Source organism: Peromyscus eremicus, chromosome 1 (genome assembly GCF_949786415.1).
Source record: "Peromyscus eremicus chromosome 1, PerEre_H2_v1, whole genome shotgun sequence".
NCBI classification, from domain to species: Eukaryota; Metazoa; Chordata; class Mammalia; order Rodentia; family Cricetidae; genus Peromyscus; species Peromyscus eremicus.
In genome coordinates, this window is record NC_081416.1 from 93,191,644 (window position 1) to 93,213,792 (window position 22,149).

The window sequence follows — 22,149 nt, forward strand, 5'->3', positions numbered from 1 at the left end:
TATTCTGACATAATGGAATGCCTCTTAAAAATGTGGCTTCCTTCCTGCTCTAGAATGGTGACAAGGTTCCCATCTTATCAGTGCCATTCTCGGGGAGGATCCCTCATACACTGTGAGCTGGTTTTGCCACTGATCTTATCTCACTTTTATGCCATTACAGGTTATTAACCCAGTAGTAGAGGCCTGAAGCATTTTTTGGTGGTGTTCCATAAATAACATCCACAAAGTCATCCTGCTAAATGTTACATCTCTAGATATCTGTTGAGTTGTAGTCACTGTTAACTCACTGGGTTTAACAAATTAAGCACAATGGGGCTGTCCTGTGAAGGGAAGCTTTTAGTGTTTGTAAAATAATGCCTGTGGACAGGCATTTTGCTAGGCATGGGAACAGCAAGAAAAGAAAGATAGTCTAATGAGAGAAACTTGTTTTAGGCAAATTAAACAGGTGTTTAAACATTTTCACAACTATGATAACTGTTATAAAGGAAACAGAGAATACCATGATGCAATAACAAGAAGATCTTGTCTACTCTGCTCCTGGGAAGGCATAGGGAGGACAGAAGAGAGACTAACAAGAAAAGGGAAAGATTCATTGAGAAAGTGAGATTTTAAACCTTTGCATAGGGCCTTAAAGGCTGATAGAAAAGCTAGAAAGATGACTAGCATATATAGACAGCTGAACAATCCAAGAGGAAGGGACAGAGCATTTAAAGGTCTTGATGTGAACCATTCCAGAAAAGGAAGATCTGTAGAGGGCATAGGAGAGAGTGGGATGGAGGGCTGAGCAGAAGAGAACATATGAAGTCTCAGGTACAGTGAGACGTCTGCATTTCACCTAGTAGCTGTAGTTGGATAGTGGAAGACTTCGTGCTAAGGAGAGACATGACCATATTTGCACTTTTGGAATATCATTCTGGCTGCTGAGTAACTGATAGGAAGAATAAAGAGGTGGGAATATACAAGGAAGAGGCAATGTTTGCCACCCAGGCAAGAATGATGTTGGCTCAGGCTAAGACAGTGGCCGAGGAAACAGAAATGAGAATGTTTCTGTGCATATTTAAGAAATCAAATTGACTGAACTTGGTTACAAATTGTATAGTGGGGACAGATAGAAGAGAAAACAGTGTCAGGGACCACTCTATATTTTAGGTTGGAGCACAGGTAGAGAGGCTCTATTTATTGAGATATGAAACATTAGCAGGAAAGACTGTAGGGAATTGGGATCCAGTTTTGAGCAAGTAATACTTAAGAAGCCTGTATGAAACCAGTCAAGCAAGACACCTGAGATTTATAAACCAGGCTCAGAGTGGTGATCTGAATTCTAGGGGTCAGAATTATAGGGCAAAATCTGGGAAGGGATGCTGGCTCTAGGAAGGTATTTTGAAAAATACAACAATATTGTTTATTATGTGATTTTTTTTTTACAATGAAAACAACACGGATAGACCTAAAACCAGAATGGTGACTGTTTTTTTTTCTTTCTTTAAGAGGTCATTCGTCCTATTTATAGCAAAATAAAGAAACTGACTACTGGTAGAAAGAGACTGGCCATTAGCTTCACAATTTGCCTAGAAATGATCCACAAATGCATGTTCTCTATGCTACTTATCATAAAGTATAAACTAGGAGTTAGAAGGAAAGTTTTCCTGTTAGTTCCTACCACATGATATATATGTATATATGATATATATGTATATGTGTATCATATATAAACACATAAAAGCTATTATTATAAGAAAGAGGTTATTATAAAAGCTGTAGGTACACTGTAAGTATATAGGTTTCTTAGTTTTTTTGTGTGTACTTTTAAGTAATGGAAATGTTAAAAATAGAGTTCTTTGTGTTAGACTAAATTTATGTATAGGCTGCTGAACGGAAGGAGGTCTTTTTAAATTGGAGAGACTGCAGTGTGTTTGAAGTCCTTGGGAAAATCTAATACAGGAGAAATAGTGAATTGATTTAACACAAGGCTTGTGCAGATCTGCTTTCTGGACTTTCTGGACATGAATTGATAAACTTGTACATAAATAACGGGGACAAATAGAGTCCTGTAAGGTGTGCAGTTTCTGGAGATTGGCCTCCTCAGAATGAGACCAGGGGACACAGTAGCAAGAACTAAGGAAGCGAATCTAGGAAAACTGTCAGAAGGAAGCTTCTAGGCTCTGTGTTCAAGGTCAGCGTGGTGTACATAGGGAATTCCAGACTAGCCAAGACTACAAAGCAATCATCATCATCATCATCATCATCATCATCATCATCATCATCATCAACAAACCAAAACCAAAAAAGTTTCAATCAAATCTGGTATGTCTTTTTACCATCCCGAAGACAGATTGAATTCTTACTGCCATCTAGTGGCTCAAGTGTGTAATTGATGTACTATTTTACATATATGTTGAAAGTCCAGAAAATTAAATCTGGATCTTGTGATCCAGATCTTGAGGCAAGAAGACAACATGGCTTTGATCTGGATCTTGAGGTGGGATGACACACACCTTTAATCTGGACCACACATTTTTCTGGAAGCCTATATAAGGACAGCGGAAGAAATCATTACGTAAGTTCTGTGACTCTAGAGAACCCTGACTAATACAGCAGGTGAAAAATTCAGAGGCAAATTTTATGTCCCTAAGAGAATTATTCTCTGGTGGGGAGCCTCCACTTGGCAAAGACTGTAGGGGTCACTGACTCTGAATCTGTTTGTTTCTGTCTGTAATTTTTCTCATATGCCACTACATTTCTTCCCTAAAAACTGCTATGGGTATTTTCCCACTGCTTGTGTGTTTATCTCATCTATATATTCCATATATTGGGTACACTTATCACTTAGCTGTGGATGGTCAGGAAGATGATTTCTGATTAAGCTGTATAATTCTGATGAATAGAAATAATACTAGGATATTTTCTTAAATCAGACTGACATAGGAAAATTTTCAGCTACAGAGACAACCTTTTTTACACATTTTGCTAAGACCTCAGAGCAAATCCAAAATAGACTAAGTTGCCCCTGGAGATGATTTGCTCAAGGACAAATTCCCAGGTGTCTGTTGAACCAAAGTCAGGCTGATAACATTGAGACATGGCTCACTGTACAGGTCTTCTCAGTGGTTGACTTTCTGCATGTACTCCTAACCTCAAGGTTCAGGCAACTAACTGTTTCTTGTTTAAGTCCTGAATTTCAATGTCACTTTATGTCTGGGAATCCTGACCACCTAGAGCTACATGCACAGCCAAGTGTTACTCATTGGCCGGTCAGCACAACCTACCTAGCCTGAGAGAAACTGTGTGATTTATCATGTGTTATGAGAATGGATTGGACCCTGTATATGTAACTTATAATTGTCTAGAGTTTGGCTGTTGGAGTGTGTGTGTGCTGAAAGAGGAATGTAGCTGAATGTGCAGAGGGAGAAGTGTGGGGAGATGTAGCTGAGTGTGTAGGGAGAGAAGTGTGAGACATGTAAGAAGTGACAGAGATGTGTATGAAGGGCAGAAATGTGTGTGTAGAGAACAGCAAGTGAGTAAAGAGTGAGTGAATGATGTAGTAATGTATGAAGGAATGTAGCAGAGTAGAGAGAAAAAATGTGTATAGAAGAGAGATGTGGAGCTATATAAAAAAGAGATGTAACTGTATATAGAAATATATGGCTGTGCGTGATAGAGATGCATGTATATAAAGAGAGATATATAGCTGTATGTAAAGAATGTAGCTATGTGGAGATAGATTTTTCAGAAAGAGATTTTTAAAAGATGAAGTAAAAGAGAAAGTTACCATCAGAAAGTGTGTGCTTCCTTATTACCCCTCAGACAGAAAAAGTCTGGCCCTCACTGCATTCATGAATTTTTTGCATACCTGGGAGGCAGCCTTGGAGCAGGTGCTCCCAAAGGCCGCCAGTAAACACCATGATCAGCATCATCAGAGTCACCACATCTATTATCACCACAGATGTCACCATCAGCATCATCATAATATCACCATAATGTGTTGAAAGCTCCATTCCCGAATGATGGCACTAATTTTGGAGATTATGAAAATCTTGGGAAGTGGGGTCTAACAGGAGTAAATGGATCACTGGAGGTGTATCTGGGCATATTTTCCTTTTTATTATCTATCTATCTATCTATCTATCTATCTATCTATCTATCTATCTATCTATCTATCTATCTATCTGCGTTCTACCTACAATGTGTGGTCTTCTCTGCCATACCCTCCTAATCATGGATTGAAATCTCGGAAACTGTGAGGTAAAATAAACCCCTTTCCTTTGAGTTGTTTCCCTTAATGTTTTTCGTGAAGAGTGTGGGGGATATTTGGAGCTGTGATCTAGAGAAGCCCTGGGACGATGTAAGCAGAGACTAATGGGCCACTCTGCTTGGCGTTCAGAAAGCCAGAATGCCAATAGAAGTGCAGTCAGTGAAGACGAGGCCTGTGATGGCTCAGAGGGCAGAAACAATGCTTTTGGGAATGGCTAGAGGACATAACATGTGATATTCTGGCAAAGAATCTGGCTGTGTCTTGCCAGTGTTCTGAAAATCTGAGTGAGACTGGCTGGCCTCAAGAGTAACGGACTAATTTATTTGGTGGAGTAAATTTCAAAAACAGCATAACATTTACGGTGTGATATGGTTATTATTTACTGTCCTTGTCCAGAGTTATAGTGAGAATTATGAGCGAAAATGGGGCAAAAAGTTCTGCTAAATGTACAGTTTGGTGATGGAAGAAGCTTGGATCCCTTTAACTTTAGAGATAAAACAGATGCAGACAAAGTGGCCGCTATGGTTAAAGAGATCAGCGCCATTAAAGAGAATCCACTCACCTCACTCACTTTACACTGGAATAATAGGGAAAACATCTTCTGTCTTGAGGCCAAGAACCCCTCCCATAGAAGAATCTGGGCTATGAAACTGAAAATCCATTTGAAAGTGTTTCCTTTAAAAAGAGAGTGCCTAGCCGGGTGGTGGTGGCGCACGCCCTTAATCCCAGCACTTGGGAGGCGGAGGCAAGCGGATCTCTGTAAATTCAAGGCCAGCCTGGTCTACAGAGCGAGTTCCAGGAAAGGCGCAAAGCTACACAGAGAAACCCTGTCTCAAAAAACTTAAAAAAAAAAAAAAAAAAAAGAAGAGAGTGCCTAAGAAGACAAAGCTTATAGAATGCCCTACTCTAGACACATAGGCACCATAAGGCTACTGGAGATGTGGTAAAAGGAGACCCAGATACATTTCAAACCACCATTTTGTCATTAAATGGTGCTGTTATGCATGCACAAAGAATGCAAGAGCTATTGAGACTTACACCAAGATTCCAGAAAACAAAACAAAACAAAAACAAAACAACCCCCCCCCCCCAAACTGATGAGGCCAGGCAATGTGCAGCAAGGTTGAAGTCCCCAAAGAGAAGCCCTTGAGAGGCTAATGTGTGGAGCTGTAAAGGTGAGTCCCAAGTTGAAATGGAGATTCCAGGATGTTGGAGATATCATGGATGTGGGACATCTGTATAGGGAAGTTGTAGGCAGCATATGGAATTTGCTTAATAGAGAAGCAATGCTACTTCAGGTGACAGGGCCAAGGAGTAGGGGTTCTTCAACCCCTAAGAACACAGATGATGTCACCATGAGCTCCAACTTCTGCACACAGACCTGAAGGGTTTGACCTTTACCCTTTTAGATAGCGTTCTTCCTTTGGCCTGGCATTTCCTTGCCATTCTCTCATGCTTTCCCTTTTGGAAAGTGCATGTTTACTCTGAATCACTCTATATTAGGACTATGCAATTTCAAAATGTTTATTTTACTGGGTTTCACAGTTAAGAGTTTGCCTTGAATCTTGGAAAAGTCTTTGGGTTTTTACTTAGATTATGGGATTTTTGAAGTCTGATGAAGTCTGACTGACTGAATCCAGCATATATAAGATGGCCATGAGCCTATGGGCACCACAGACTGAAGTGTATGACTTAAATGTGGAAAATACCACATGGGCTCTTGTGTTTTTAACACCTGGTCTCTAACTGGTGGTTCTTCTTTCAAGGCTGTGGAAGCTTTAGGACATATGAACTTCCTGGTTGTCTTAGATCACTAGGGTTGAGCCCCCAAAGTTATGATCCAGCTCTGCTTCTTGGCTGAGCTCTCCATTTGCTGGTGGCACCCTGTTAGAATCCATGGCATAAAGCTCTCACTGCCACTGACCAAGCTGCTTTAACCACCATGCTTTTTCTATGACATTATTAGCTAAACACAGCTCTATTCCCTTACGTTGTTTCTTTATTTTTGCAAAGTGATGATAAAAGTAGCTAATATATTGGGAAATTCATGTGGGAACTCAGGAGATCATAATATTTGTGGAAATGGGGACAGTGAAAAGGTTTCCGATGGGATTAAGCAATCTATCTGTATTACAGTCAAGGACCTGCCTACATTTTGTCTATACCTGAGATTTCATGGGAGGCCTATTTTAGAGGTGTGAGACTAAATAATCTGACAGAGGAATTCCAATGCAGGCCACCTTTCAACACGTGGCATGGTTATTGGTATTTACTTTAAGACAGATTTGCAGTGAGAATCAAGAGCAGAAGGAGAGAAAAGAGAGTTGAAAAGTGCAATTTATCCAGAAAAGATACAACAAAGGTTGTAGAAAAAGGTGATTAGGATTACTAAAATCAAACCAAGTATATTTCACTGGGACAATATGAAAGTTTATAAACTTCTTAGTTTTATTTTTGATAATTTCGTACATGGGCACTACATCTAAATCATTACATCATTCCTGCCCTCCTCTCTCCTCCTCTAACTCCTGTATCATCCCTCCCAAATTCATGATTTCTTTTTTAACTGTTGCTACATGTATATACATATACATATATATGTATGTATGTATACACATATATATGAATATATAATCTACCGAGTTCACTTAGCTTTGCTTATATGTGCATGTGACTTGGGATTGGACAACCTATGTGGGTGTTTGTCCTTGGAGACAACTAATTATCTCTCTTTCCACAGCCATTAGCCACCTGGAGCTCTTCATCTAGGGGTGAAATCATGTAGAATTTCCCCTGCCTGCATTGGTGTATGAAATGGTGTTGTCATATTTGCTGGCCTTGTTTAAACAACCAACAGATGGAGACTGTTACAGAGATACTCAATTGGTTAAAATGCAGAATATAATTGACTGTGGGGTTCCCAGCCCCAACTGACACATATGCAATGCGACTTCTACATCTAAGGTTCAGGAAAAATCATGGAATAATGGGTGGAAAGATAACAAGAGCCAGACTCTCAGGATGTCTGTTGGTTTACCATGGAAAATGCACCTATGAACTTTCAACAATAAGGAAACATTTTTTGAATGAATCTTAGAAACTGGCAGACTTAATCCATCCCAGGATCAAGAATGTAAAGGTTTTAATTCTTTTAAAATATTTTACTTAGAGAAGAGAGCTTTGGGGGCACCCTGTTTATACAAGGCCACTTAGGGAGATGTTTTACTGTGTTCGGCTATCTGGGCTCTCAGGCTGCTATAGCTAAGGGATCTAGGATACTTCTCAAGCTACTGGCAGATCTTGATATTGTCCATATAGTGCTATTGTGCAGGGCGTGCATACAGGCTTCATTTAAGGTTAAAAGGAAGAATTGAGGAACCAGTAATAAGTGTCAGGATCATTGGTTGTTATCCTTGAAAAGAAAATGAACCAACATATGAGGATGAAATCTAACCTGTAATGGAGACCCCAGCATGTTAGAGATGCCAGACACTTAAAATGTCTGCTAAGAACAGCTATATGCATGCTTAGTGGAGCCAACCCAAGAGCCAGGCCATGTTAGATGCAGATGGCAAGGCCATACACACACACACACACACACACACACACACACACACACACACACACACACACATATATATATATGTTGGGCTTTCAAAGTCCTTTGGGGACTTAGATTGTGCCATTATGTACCCCGAAAGATGTACATAAAGCTACAGGATACAGTGTTTCCCATGTTTGGGTCTGGTTTAATTCTGACCCCATGCTCCCCTCTTATACCCCCATCCTTCCCTTTTAGAATAGGAAATCTTATTCCGTGCTATTGTTTCTTTTTAATATTTTAAAAAGATTTATTTATTTTTGTTTTACTTGTATGGGTGTTTTGCCTGCATGTATGTCTATGCACCACAAACATTCATTGCTTGTGGAGGCCAGAAGAGAGCATTGGATCCATGTGTATTGGTCCAAGCAACCATGGAATGAACCCCATGAAACTGTGAGCAAAACCTCTTATTACCTAAATTGTTCTGTCAGCCCTTGGTGACTGTGACAAGACAAAGTAACCAACACAATTATTATTAATCACCACTACCACCATCACTATCATTATTATTGCCACACTCACTATGCAACAACTATCATTATCACCACTATCACCATAACCATTACTACCATCACCAACACCTTTACTATTGCTACTATGTCTCTTAACACACCACCACCACCACTATCATCATCACTCACAATGGTGACTACCATTTCATCGTTACATATTCAAAATAACAGATTATATGTGCTATCCCACTTGAATAAATATTTGTAAATTTAAGGCAATTTATTTGGTATCCACCATGTGCTTATTGCCATAGTAGACATCAGAAATGAAGGTTTGGCATACTCATTTGTTTCTAGGTCTTAAAATTGAAAAATTGGAAAAAATAAACAATAAGAGAGTGTATTGAATTTTATAATTGTTGTCAGCAATTTCAGACTTTAATACTAGATCACAGAGAGCATCAGTGGTGGAGGTCATTGCAATCATAGTTTGTAAGACCAGAGTTAGTTGTATAAAAAGAAGAACAATTTTACATATAGGTAAAGTTAGTGTTTGAAAATTTGAGCAATTTTTTTGAGTACTAAGTGATACCTGCATCTAATACTTGAATGGCAAGAAACATGACTAGATCATGAAATACACTATGACCTAAGCAAAAGAACTTACAGTCATATTTAAGGCACAAGGAGTCACTGACTTGTATGACAGGGGGAGAAACAAAACAGAATGTCTGTGTGTAAAGACTCTTTCTCTGTTCTTCCAGCCAGCTCCCAAAATATGACACAGAGACTTATTATTAATTGTGAAAGCTCAGTCTTAGCTTAGGCTTGTCCTACTAGCTCTTATAACTTAAATTAACCTGCTTTTATTAATCTATGTTTTACCATGTGGCTTTTAAACTTTTCTTTCATTCTATATGTCTGATTTTCTCCATGTCTTGTTGGCATTTCCTCTGCACCACAATTATCTTCTACTACTTCCTTTCTTTGTCTGGAAGTCCCACCTATATCTCCTGCCATTTCCTCCTTTTTGTCTAAATAAAAAGGAAAGGTTTTAACTCTAACACAGTAAAAACTATATGCAATAAGGAACAATTGTCAAGTATGAATTACACTCACAATGTCTAGTCCATTTGTATTTGTCAGATTTGGAGAAATTACTCTGTTATCTATCTTATCTTGAAAAGTTCAAAGTTTTATACCTAAGCCATTTTTCTATCATAACTATATTACCATCCTAAAAATATCTTTTTAGACCTTAAAACATCTTCTTAGATAAACAACTTAAGTTTTTATGTTTCTTAACCTTATAAACTTTACATCTCTTATGTAAGTTGTATTTGAATTTAGTAACAAGGAAAACTGTAAAATTATAACTATCTAGTCTTTAACCCCATCAAAGACTCCAAACAGATATAATATTACCTGAGTAAACAGGAAGTGTAGAGCAAACAGCTTTGAAAACTATGGAAATGACAGAGACAGCTGGCGGAGTCACCCAAGTTTCCTCTGTAACACTGGGCATCCATCTTCAGTCTTCAGGACTAGAATATCTGACAGACTTTTATCTGAAGCAGGAATTTTGAAGGACTGTCCTATCTTGTCTTGACAAAGTTTGGCAGTTGCTTTCTTTTGTGCCCTGCTTGTCCAGTTTGGACAGCATACTGTCAGCAGTCCAGGCAAGGGCAGTTTCATGTCCAAATGGCTAGCTTTGCCACATTGAAAGCAAACTCCATATGGGGGTTTTTCTATGCCATCATCCTTTTTTGAAGTAAATTGATGCTTCCAGGAGCTGACATGTCTCATTATCATGAAAAGCCTTATGTTATTAGAACATCCTAAATACCCTATTCTGTAAGTCTTTGAAGTATTTGAGGACCACTCATCTATCTAAAATGTATCTCTGTTTTATCTTGAAAACATATCTAACATGACTACAAGTTTGATTATTACAGATGACTAACTACTAACCTATATTTCTATATTTTTTTAATTCTTTTTTTAATTAAGGAACTTTTTTTATTCATTTTACATTCCAATCACAGATCCCTGTCTTCCCTCCTCCCACCCCTCCAGGCTTCCCCCCAAACCCATGCCCCATTCCCTCCCACAAGAAGGTAAGGCTTCCCATGGGGAGTCAGCAGAGCCTGGTACATTCAGTAGAGGCAGGTCCAAGCCCCTCTCTCTGCCTCAGGGCTGTGCTAGGTGTCCTACCATAGGTAATGGGCTCCAAAAAGCCAGTTCACGCACCAGAGATGGATCTTGATCCTACTGCCAGGGGGCCCCTTAAGCAGATCAAACTACACAATTGTCTCACTTACGCAGAGGTCCTAGTCCAGGCCCATGGAGGCCCCACAGGTGTTGATCTAAATTTCATGAGTTCCCACTAGTTTGGTTTGGTTGTCTCTGTAGGTTTCCCCATCATGATCTTGATGCCCATTGCTCATAGAATCCCTCTCCTCTCTCTTTGACTGGACTCCTGGAGCTCGGCCTGGTGTTTGGCTGTGGATCTCTGCATCTGCTTCCATCAGTTACTGTAGAAAGGCTCTATGATGACAGTTAGGGATTCACCGATCTGATTACTAGGGTAAGCCAGTTCAGGCACCCTTTACACTATTGCTAGTGGTCTAAGCTGGGGTCATCCTTGGGGATTCCTGGGAACTTCCCTAGCACCTGGTTTCTCCCTATGCCCATGATGTCTCCCTCTATCATGGTATCTCTTTCATTGTTCTTTCACTCCATCCCTGTTCCAGCTCAACCATCCCCTTCCCTTATATTCTCATTCCCCATCCCCTAACCTCCATTGACTCTCTCATTCCCAGTTTACTCCTAACCTGTATTTCTTAATTATCGGAAATAGCTTTCAAGGACTAGAGCTTTATATTACATTTTTAAATGAGCTGCATAAGTACAATACTTTAAACAAGAATAGAAACATATATACAGTATAATAAAAATAACCTTAAATTTGTATCAATATACAAACGTATATTAAACAAGAATAGAAACATATTTAGAGTATGTTTTAATGAAAATAACCTTAAATTTGTATCAGTATACAAAAATCCATACCAATGTAAACATTTGAGATTAATAGTTGCTTTTTAGTTAAAAGTAGATTCAATAATCTACCCTTTTCTCCTACTATTCCTGTATCCTCCCATTTCGTTTCAGAAAGAGAGCCTTGAATCCAATCTCCCTTGCTTAGTTTCCTCCCTTACCATGGCCAGTAACAACTTTTAGCCAACCCCCCTAAATTGTGACAAATATCTATAACCCACTGGATGACCAAAATCACCCACCTCATCTCTTGAGAACATGGGCATCATGTTTTCTAGACTCCTTCCTGTTGTTTGGAGTGACAGCATCTTGGGAGACCCTGAGAAAATTGGGATAAAGGTCAAGTCCTGGAAGAGCTAGCAGTATTATTTTTTTGTTTAATCTCTGTGTGATGGGAAAGTGTAGAGCTTATCTGAAGTTCTGGCTAGAGTAGTCTTCGAGGTTGGATCATCTCAGCTAGCAGCTTTGAAATTGTTCTGGTTGTAAAATTTTGAGGAAACTGCAATAGAGGCATTCTGAGAGGCTGGATCACCTGGGCTACTTGTCTTTATTGGTGTCTAGTTCTTTTTTTTTCTGAAAATACACAAACTTTAAAGGTAACATACATATCTGTACTAACACAAGTATGGAATGTGTAGTGTGCACAAGTCAGCTAAAGATGATTTTTTTTCTTGTTTGAGCAGGTAAAAGGCATCTATCAACAAGTCCATTTGGACTGTATAACAAAACTGTAACATAAGTCTCTATCCATGGCATATGAAAGGATAATAAGTCATGAAGATTTTGTAGCCATCAAGATTTAGCATGTCTCATCCAGTCTGAAAACTGTTCCCATAGTAGAGGGATCAGTATATACATCACCCGTCCTGTAGTCTTTTTTGGCTTTTCTCTTTTATGTCTGTAGCCAGGATTTTCAGGAGGTCTCCCCCAACCAAATCTGATATTTATTAATTTTAAGGGAACCCATAGCTCTTCATTTCCTCTGGAAGTAAAAACACAATCTCTTCCCCAACACAACATTTTCTGACTTCCATTTTTGAAGTTAAGACATTTTAAAAACATATAGGTTGGTTTAATTTAGAAGTTTTTATAATCTAATATCTCTGAGCAGCTATTACTTTTTGTTTATTAGCATAAAAATAATTCAAAGCCAACAAAGCACCATTCAAGACCCAGATGCTTTGTGTATTTCTCATCTTTACATGGCTTATTTACTTTTTTGTATTACTTTACTCTCTCTTTAAAAACTTTATTATTTTTAAACATTTTTCTATGAGTGTCTATACCCATTTTTCTTTCTTTATTATCTAAACATATTTTAAAGCATACTCTACCTGTTCAGAGGTTATGATGAGACAAACCTTAAATGGGCATGCCAGCAACCAGGCAGCTCTGCTTAGTGCAGGGCACTGGCACATGGCTCTGGCTGGAGCCCACAGACAGCAGCCATGTATCTCTGTGCACTGAGCATCGGCCTGCCTGAGAGACTGCAGGGCTAGGAATCCACATCTGGCTCTTTGCCCAGAACTTTTTTTTTTTTTTTTTTTTTTTTTTTTTTTTTTTTTTTTTTTTTTTTTTAGCTTTCTCGGACCCTATGTTTGGATATTCAAGGCTTCACATTGGATGCCATATATAATGAGTCTTTCTCTGTCCCACCAGCCAGCTCCCAAATAATGTCATGGAGATTTATTATTAATTATGAAAGCTTGGCCTTAGCTTAAGCTTGTCCCACTAGCTCTTATAACTTAAATCAACCCATATTTTTAACCCATGTTTTGCCATGTGGCATTATCTCTCGTCCATCTTTGCATCTTCTGTCTCCTCTCTATGTCTGACTGGCAACTTCTTCCCAGAGTCCTCTCTGTTTCCAGAAGTCCCACCTAAACTCTTCTTGCCTAATTGTCCATTCAGCTCTTTATTTAACCAATCAGAAGATGCCTTCACAGTGTAAACAAATATTCTGCAACATCTACATTAACAGCAGTTTATATTTTTTGAACCTATATACCTTGCAAAGCTCCTTACACAGATGAGATAATATTAATCTTCATACCATCTCACAGAGGCATAGTTTATCCCTGTGAGCACCTCATATCCTTATGTACCTTTCCTGGCATCATGAGCATCTGCCAATGTATGCAGTTTGAACTAAAGTAGAGTTGCTTCTGGAAAACGAATAAGCCTAATCCCTCTAATAAAGGGAAAGGAAAACAGACACCACAAGTGAAAATTCATTCTGTATCTGGTGTTACTGTTGTCAAATTTGACTTACTTTTTTTAAATATTAAACTCTTTGCCAATAAATTCTGTGGACTTTGATTTTTGGCAATTTACAGAGTTCTAAATCACTGTTTCAAAATAAAACTGTAGTAGATCTGGTTCTAAGCCCCCCAGATATGCTATTTCTGCTTTTCTATTATTATTATGATATTTTTGAGACATGTTCTCACTAAGTAGGTCTGGCTGGCCTGGAACTCACTATGTAAGACCAGGCTGGCCTTGAACTTACAGAGATCTGCCTGCCTCTGTCTCCCAAGTGCTGGGATTAAAGGTGTATGCCACCATGTTTAGCTTGTTTTTCGAACTTTTAATCAGTAGTAGGGTAGACCATTCCTGATGTCATTACAATATGTTTTTGTAGAAGACTGGAACTTTTTGTCAGTCAGGATGCCTTAATGCAGTTGACATTTGAAGTTCAGAGCACAGACACTCTCCTAATATTTGCAAACCTTTCTCTTAGTCTATGGCACTATTTCTTGTTTCATTCAGATTAAGTTATTTGTTATTTAATGGTTAGCTTTTATCACTGTTGTGTTTTGAGTAATTGTTCTCAAAATTAGTTTGGTGACCCCATTGGAGACCCTGAGTCTCTTTCGAGGTTCTATAATATCAACATTACTCTTATAATATCAAAATATTATTTGCTTTATGTATTGCATTCTTTCAAGAATGTACAGTAAAATTTCCCAGAAACTCCATAATACCTTATGTCATAAGAGATTGAATTCAGAAGTGGAGATGAGAATTTAGTTATGTACTAAGCCAGATATTAATGAAATTCACGGAAATATGACAAACACACTATTCTAAGCTTTTAAAAAATATAACAAATTTCCACTAAAATGGTTATTTCTATTAACAAATAATCAAATTTCCACTAAAATGGTTATTTCTATTAACAAATAATCATGTTACTCTTATTTTCACATGAATTATATAAATGGCTTACAAAAGTACTGATTTAAATTCCTAACATAGCAATTATTAATTAATATAATCTGCATGGAAGAGCTTCTTTGGGTTTCTTAGAAATGATTAGAATGTAATGGAGTCTTGAAGCTAACATGCTTGAGAATGGTGGTTTAGACAATTTCCTGTTCTCAATGAATTTAAGGGGAGGGATACATGTCTTGATTTGCCTGTGTTCCTGGTCATATTTGTCCAAAGAAAAAGGGAAAAGAAAACAGGTACACTAGAAATTCATGTGTATGAGGTCCCTGGTCTCCTGGTGTTGAGTACCGCTCTTGCACATCTGTTTCCTTGGTAACTAAACTTAGCTGACACCTGTGGCCTATTAACAACCTTCCTGTGCTCTAGCGATTCCTCAGGGCAATGAGCATCTGGGAACAATTAGGGAAGTTGGTAAGGAAGTTTCCTTAAGCAGGAAATTGGTTCCTCTGGAACTTGTTAAACATTAACTCCACAGTCCAGATCGTGAAAACACTTACTGGAATTAGCAATAGTGTTCAAGTCTTCAGGGGGCACTTACCAAGAGCAAATAGTGTCAGGAATTAGGGACTTGGAGTTTATTCTTAAAGGTTTAGACATCATCTTTAAGTTATGGTGAGGGATCAATTAGCTTAAAATGATGCCTGACTTTTTAACAAAGACACACTCTTAAGTTTCTCCCTGGGGCTAACACTGGTCTAGAATAAGAGTGAGAGGTGTAATTAAGGTCCATGTGAAATCCAGATGTTCTCCTTCACTGAGTGTCTTTGGCCATAGTAATATTTACAAAGGCTTGCCAAGCCTGAAAAAATGGGCCAGACTTACCATAGTCTCAGTCAGTTGGGAATGTCTAACACCTTGATCAGTCTCAATTCAGTAAAAACAGTAGATTTTGCTCTAAGCCTTGACCAATATAAGCATGTGAATTCAAAGTAAAACAAAACAAAACAAATCTATAATCAAGCACATCATATATCATTTTTTTTCTGAAAATAGAAATGCCGAGGACTTAGAGAGTAAGGTAAGAGTGAGTGGTCAAGTCAGAAGTCTCCACCACATCGTTGACATCCACACAGGCCGCAGGTGGCCTCTCTGCCCAGGATCACAGTCTGTGGACCCCAGCTCTACAGAAGGATAAGGCCAGCCCTTGCAATGTGGTCTGTCAAACAGGTTGGCAACACCACCACCTCCTATGCACTTCAAATGTCAAACAGCTTCAGTTCTATCCAAAGGGCAAACAGTTTACAATCAGAAGAGCACAGACAGGTGCAGGAAATGCTTAAGTACGAAAATTCTGTAAGAAAAAGAAAAAAAAATGCAAAAGCACAGGAATAAAATAACTGGACATCTGAGCACCTGGCATGAGGGAGCACTTGCCTGAGCACCTTGTGCCCCAACTTGGTGCTTGTTTAAGTGTTATAGTCTGGGCACTGTTCATTTTACTCATGAGGAAGCCTATGAGGTGAAATGGTACAAATGGATTTAGGGCCATTTTCCTTTTAACTCCAAGGTTTTTGTCCCCACCACCAACACTCCATAGCCAATGCCAACCAGGTCTCATTTTCTTCTTCAGTCAACTAACATATACGAAGATGTCACTTCATGTTAGACCCTAAAAGAAGGGTCCCAGAATCAACATTGTTCTTACCTATATGGATTTTATGGTAAAGAGCAAAAGCATAAATAACCATGTAAGCAAGAACTCAAGGCAGCGTAAGTGTTTGAAGGCATATCACAAATCAATGGCTATGCCTATGTACCTATATATCTACATACCATTTGTCTATATGCCTGTCTATCTATCTATCTATCTATCTATCTATCTATCTATCATCTATCCATCTAATCTATCCAATCTATCTTGACCTAGGCTTGATAGGTTAAGAAAGGTTTATCTAAGAAAGTGATATTTATATTAATACCCGAAGTATGAATAGAGCGTTCATGGAGAGTAGGTAGCAGAGTCCTGGCAAAAAGCAAATGATTTCATGAAGAAAAGAAAGAAATCCCAGGCAAAGAACTTGATAGGTATGGGGCACCAGAGAAATGTTACAACCAGATGCATCAGATCCTAGTCTGTCACTAAGGGGACTACACAAAAGGATCCACCGAGAGCCTAGATAGTGATTAAGAGCACATATTGCTCTTGCAGGTGACTGGAGTTTAATTCTCAGCACTCAGCTCCAGGGCTCTAATGTCTAATGCCTACTTTTTACACACACACACACACACACACACACACACACACACACACACACGCATGCACGCACGCACACACACATTGCTAAAATCTTTTAAAAAAGACTCAATTGCTGTATTTTCTATAATTTATTTAATTCATAATTTCTACATGTTAATCTATTTCTACCCTATACAATGCCTTGTTATTGGCAGTATTTTTGTACTTTTTGATTAAATGTTTAATTACATAAATAATTCTCATTTAAAAATAAATATCAAGGCTACAATTTTTTTTTAATAATTTTAATTCAGTTCTACATATCAGCCACAGATTCCCTTGTTCTCCCCCCTCCCGCCCCCCTCACCTTCCCCCCAGCCCGCCCCCCATTCCCATCTCCTCCAGGGCAAAGCCTTCCCCACAGACTGAGATCAACCTGGTATACTCAGTCCAGGTAGGTCCAGTCCCCTCCTCCCAGGCCGAGCCAAGGGACCCTGCATAGGCCCCAGGTTTCAAACAGCCGACTCATGCAATGAGCACAGGACCCGGTCCCACTGCCTGGATGCCTCCCAAACAGATCAGGCCAATCAACTGTCTCACCCACTCAGAGGGCCTGATCCAGTTGGTGACCCCTCAGCCTTTGGTTCATATTTCATGTGTTTCCATTCGTTTGGCTATTTGTCTCTGTGCTTTATCCAACCTTGGTCTCAACAATTCTCGCTCATTTAAACCCTTCTCATTCTCGCTAATTGGACTCCCAGAGATCCACCTGGGGCCTAGTCATGGATCTCTGCATCCAGATCCCTCAGTAATTGGATGAGGTTTCTAGCACGACAATTAGGGTGTTTGGCCATCCCATCACCAGAGTAGGTCAGTTCGGACTGTCTCTCGACCATTGCCAGCAGTCTGTTGTGGAGGTATCTTTGTGGATTTCTGTGGGCCTCTCTAGCACTTTGCTTCTTCCTATTCTCATGTGGTCTTCATTTACCATGGTCTCCTATTCCTTGTTCTCCCTCTCTGTTGTTGATCCAGCTGGGATCTCCTGCTCACCCAAGCTCTCTTTCCCTCGACCCTCGCCCTTCACTACCCCCACTCATGTCCAGGCTGTTCATGTAGATCTCATTCCATTTCTCTGTCATTGGGCGATCCCCGTGTCTTTCTTGGGGTCCTGTTTTCCAGGTAGCCTCCCTGGTGATGTGAGTAGCAGTCCAGTCATCCTTGTTCCATATCTAGTATCCTGCTATGAGTGAGTACATACCATGTTTGTCTTTCTGAGTCTGGGATACCTCACTCAGGATGATTTTTTCTAGATCCATCCATTTCTCTGCAAACCTCATGATGTCATTGTTTTTCTCTGCTGAGTAGTATTCCATTGTGTACAAATTTTTAATTTACCTCTTCAGACAAATATCAACTTGATATGCCTTTTTTGATAACTTGACTCATTTCCAATTATATCATGAAAGGAGGTTGTATTAAAAAGTCAAGATATTTATGAGAAACTTTGCTTTTCTATTGATATTTTAGAAATACTGATTTTCAAGTTTTTTGATAAGAAGCTTTTCTTTCTACTTTCTGTTATTTTAATTTACAATTTTATTTACTTAGGTGAAAAACTACTCTATGTGATTTCTGTTTTTTTAAGTTTGGTTATTTCCTTTTGGGCAAGTGTGTATATTCTGTCTCCCCTTCATTTGAAAGTTTGAAAATTAGTTGTCTTTTTTCTTTTTCAAGGTCTGATTATTTATTTGTTACTCTTTAAAACAGTTTTGACCGGACCCAGACTTAGAATTGGAAGAACACAGTGAGGACAGCCAACATCTTTAGACAATCCACTCCTGGCATTTTTTCTTTGGCTTCCTTCAGTCTCTTGGACCAAAGATCAGCATACTTAGCAGCCTCTGCTTTTCTTTTCTTTTCTTTTCTTTTCTTTTCTTTTCTTTTCTTTTCTTTTCTTTCCTTTCCTTTCCTTTCCTTTCCTTTTCTTTTCTTTTCTTTTCCTTTCCTTTCCTTTCCTTTCCTTTCCTTTCCTTTCCTTTCCTTTCCTTTTCCTTTCTTTTCTCTCTTTTTAAAATTTATTTTAAAAGAATTTTTTTTCCATTTTACATACCAATCACGGTTTCCCTTCCCACTCTTTCTCCACCGCACCCACTCCACCCCCGTCCACTCCTCAGAGAGGGTAAGGCCTCCCTTGGGGAGTCAACAAAGTCTGGCATACTAAATTGAGGTAGGACCAAGCCACCTCCCCTCCCCAGCCCAGCCCCACCATCAAGGCTGAGCAATGTATCCCATCCTAGGGAATGTGTTCCAAAAAGCCATTTCATGCACCTGGGATAAGTTCTGGTCCCACTGCCAGGAGCTCCCCAAACAGATCTAGCCACATAACTGTCACCCACATTCAGAGGGCCTAGTTCAGTCCCCTGCATGTTTCCCAGCTGACAGGCCAGAGTCTATGTGCTCCCACCAGCTTGGGTAAGCTGTGTCCGTAGTTTTCCCCATTATGATCTTGACCCTACTTGTTCCTATGATCCCTCCTCTCTCTCTTCAACTGAAGTCTAGGAGCTCAGCCCAGTTTTTGGCCGTGGATCACTGAGTCTGCTTCCATCAGTTACTGGATGTAGGTTCTATGATGGCAATTAGGGTAGTCACTAATCTGATTATAGAGGAAGATAAGTTCAGGCACCCTCTCCAATATTGCTAGGAGTCTCAGCTGGTGTCATTCTTGTGGATTCCTGGGGATTTCCCTGGCACCAGATTTTCCCCTAACCTCCTAATGATTCCCTCTACCAAGATATCTCTTTCATTGCTTTCCCTCTCCGCCCCTCCCTCCACTTGGCCACCTCAACGCCTTGTTTTTCTTAGTTCATTGTTTCTTCAGAGCAACTCCTTGGCATTTGTGTTGCAGGACACGTGGAGTAACATGGTGCTGAAACTCGGGTGTATTGCTTCTGGGCTTCTTTCCTTTTCTGTTTAAGGGCTTTCTGACAACATACTGGCAGACATCAGCTTCTTTAGAGATTGAAAAACTTTTAGATTCTGCCAGTTCTTCTGGGCTCCAACTGCTGAGGCACAGTAGTATCTGTCAGTCCAAGACTATACTCTGTCTCTCTCTTTTTTCAATAACCAGTTGATTGGCAGCTTTCAGATTGGCAGCCACAGTGGATCCTCACACAGATTTGCACTTCCCCCTCTCAGCGGTTCTTCTTGGTGTCTTACTCAGCAGCAGGCATAGTAGGCCATAGCTCAAGACACTTGGCTTTGTGGGAAAACCTTGCTTGTCATTCCCATCACTGATTTGGACCACATAATCCTTCCATTCCTCACCCAGAGCATCAGCAGCTCATAGAAAGTAGGAAGCTTGCATTAATTGTCCAATTTTATGAGTTTTTGACAGTTGGTGGCTGGGAAGGAGGTACTCAGCTTCATCTTGACATGGCTGACCACCTAGAAGGTACCACGAAAAAAAGTGAGGTGTTTTTCTTTTGCTCTTTCTCTACCTGGGATGCTTCTCAGGTTTGGTCCCTAATCGACTTCCTTTTGGGCAGCTTAGGACCACTGGGTGGGGTTTCTTCTGTAAGCTGGTAACATGTCACAGAAACACAGGATACTTCATAAATGTTCCTGTCAATCTTTGTGCTGTAGAGGCTCCACTAACCTCTGCCAGCTCAAAAAGCACTGATTGCTGTTATCTGAAATTTACTCTCATCTCCTCTGTAGTCCAATGTGTGATCTATTTCTGCAGGTGTGGTACCTAAAGCTGAGCACATGTGCATAAAGAGGCATTCATGCACTCATCTCCTTTCTGCTTTATCACAGTGTCCACCAATCAATGCATTTGACCATCTGATTGGACAGTAGTTCAGCTTCTGCTGGCTGTTGACCTCCAGTCTGTCTGCTCCTCTTGGCTCATTCCAGGATGCCATCTTTGGCCACTTCCACCTCAGAGAGGTCTGCTTGTTGCTGGGACCTGGATATTTTGGGTGATTGGTCATTCAAAACAAACAAATAAATATCACATAAAAATATTCAAACACTGTTGAAATTGCTAAAACTTAGTACTTGATAGGCTATGGAACTTTCAGAAAAGGGAGAAGAAATAAAAGATAATACATAATTTATGACCATTATGGAGCCTGACAGTTCATGAAAATATTATTTCTAAAAGTCCTCTTAAAGTTGATTTTCATGAGCATTATAGCTCTTCTGTGTCCTCAAGTTTCTTGTCAACTGGGACTATGGAGAAATACAATAGTTCATATAATTCACATATGGCTAGTGTACAGGGGCCACTTCTAAAGGAGATGAAAATGGGGGTCAGACAGGTGCCTCCCAGAAAGATCTCTCTGGATAGGCAGGATTTCTTATTAAGCTTCCTGGGAGGGCACAGTCTCTTCTCAATGTTTGTTAGCTTCCAGTTTCTCCATTCTCTTCTCAGCCAGGAACTGCAGGAAACAGAAGGCACACTGGCAGGAATTTTGGAGACAATATTTAAGAGTCTTTTATACCAGGTACAGGTATCTCCATCATCTGTGGGGGAGCCATAAGGGAGACTGAGGCACTCAGAAACTAGGAACATCATTAACCAAAAGCGAATGCTAATCCAATTGCTCTGACATGGAGGAGAGGAACAAGTGCTACCAGAGCCATGGGGTCACAGCAGGGGGGTTGCCTTACAGGATCAGCAGTGGTAGAGGAGCCAGCCTCTGGCACAACCATGGTGCAAGGGCAAGGAGGAAGCCAGAGAACACCTACCTTGACCTAGGCTTTGCCTCCCTCTAATCTCCTGTAGGTACCATAAGTGTGATGGATACAACCAGCAGGCAGAGGCTTAGGAGCTTAGGTGACACTCTGTGTGTGGGCATGTGTGTATGAGTGTCTGTGCTTGGGTTTCCCATAAACCACTGAGACACAGAGTAGAGTTGGTTAGAGAAGGGCAGAAGGGTGAAGAAAGCTTTATTTGAGTTCAGGAGAATAAGGAGCTCATACTCAAAGTCTATTCTAAACAACTGAAGCCAGGTGTAAGGTGAGTTTTAAAATCAAAGCAGTAGGATCAACCAGGGATAGCTGGTCTGATGGTGTTTGTGGGTATGAATGATACTGGCCAATGGAGATATAATCACAGTTGTATTACATTTTGTGAGGACTCCGTGTTTTGAGGGCATTTACACTTTTCATTCCTTAGCATACAGAATGTTTTTTTAATTGTTCCATGAAATCTGTAATATTTTACTTTCTTGATTCTGCCCTTGAAGCCATGATCAGAAAACATTTTCTTGCCCTTAATAAGTTTTCACCAATGATCTAGTATTACATGCCTTTTCTAAGAAAACATTTATTGCACTATTTGTTGAAATATTAATATATTTCTCTGTGT

The 22,149-nt window shown here is 39.7% G+C and overlaps 1 long non-coding RNA gene across 1 annotated transcript; it reads left to right on the forward strand.

Moving 5' to 3' along the window:
- Window positions 1-43: 43 nt before the first annotated feature.
- On the forward strand, window positions 44-15,936 carry LOC131900277 (uncharacterized). Its single transcript, XR_009376188.1, has 3 exons — window positions 44-112; window positions 15,593-15,766; window positions 15,811-15,936. It is a non-coding gene; the product is annotated as an uncharacterized LOC131900277 (long non-coding RNA).
- Window positions 15,937-22,149: the final 6,213 nt, after the last annotated feature.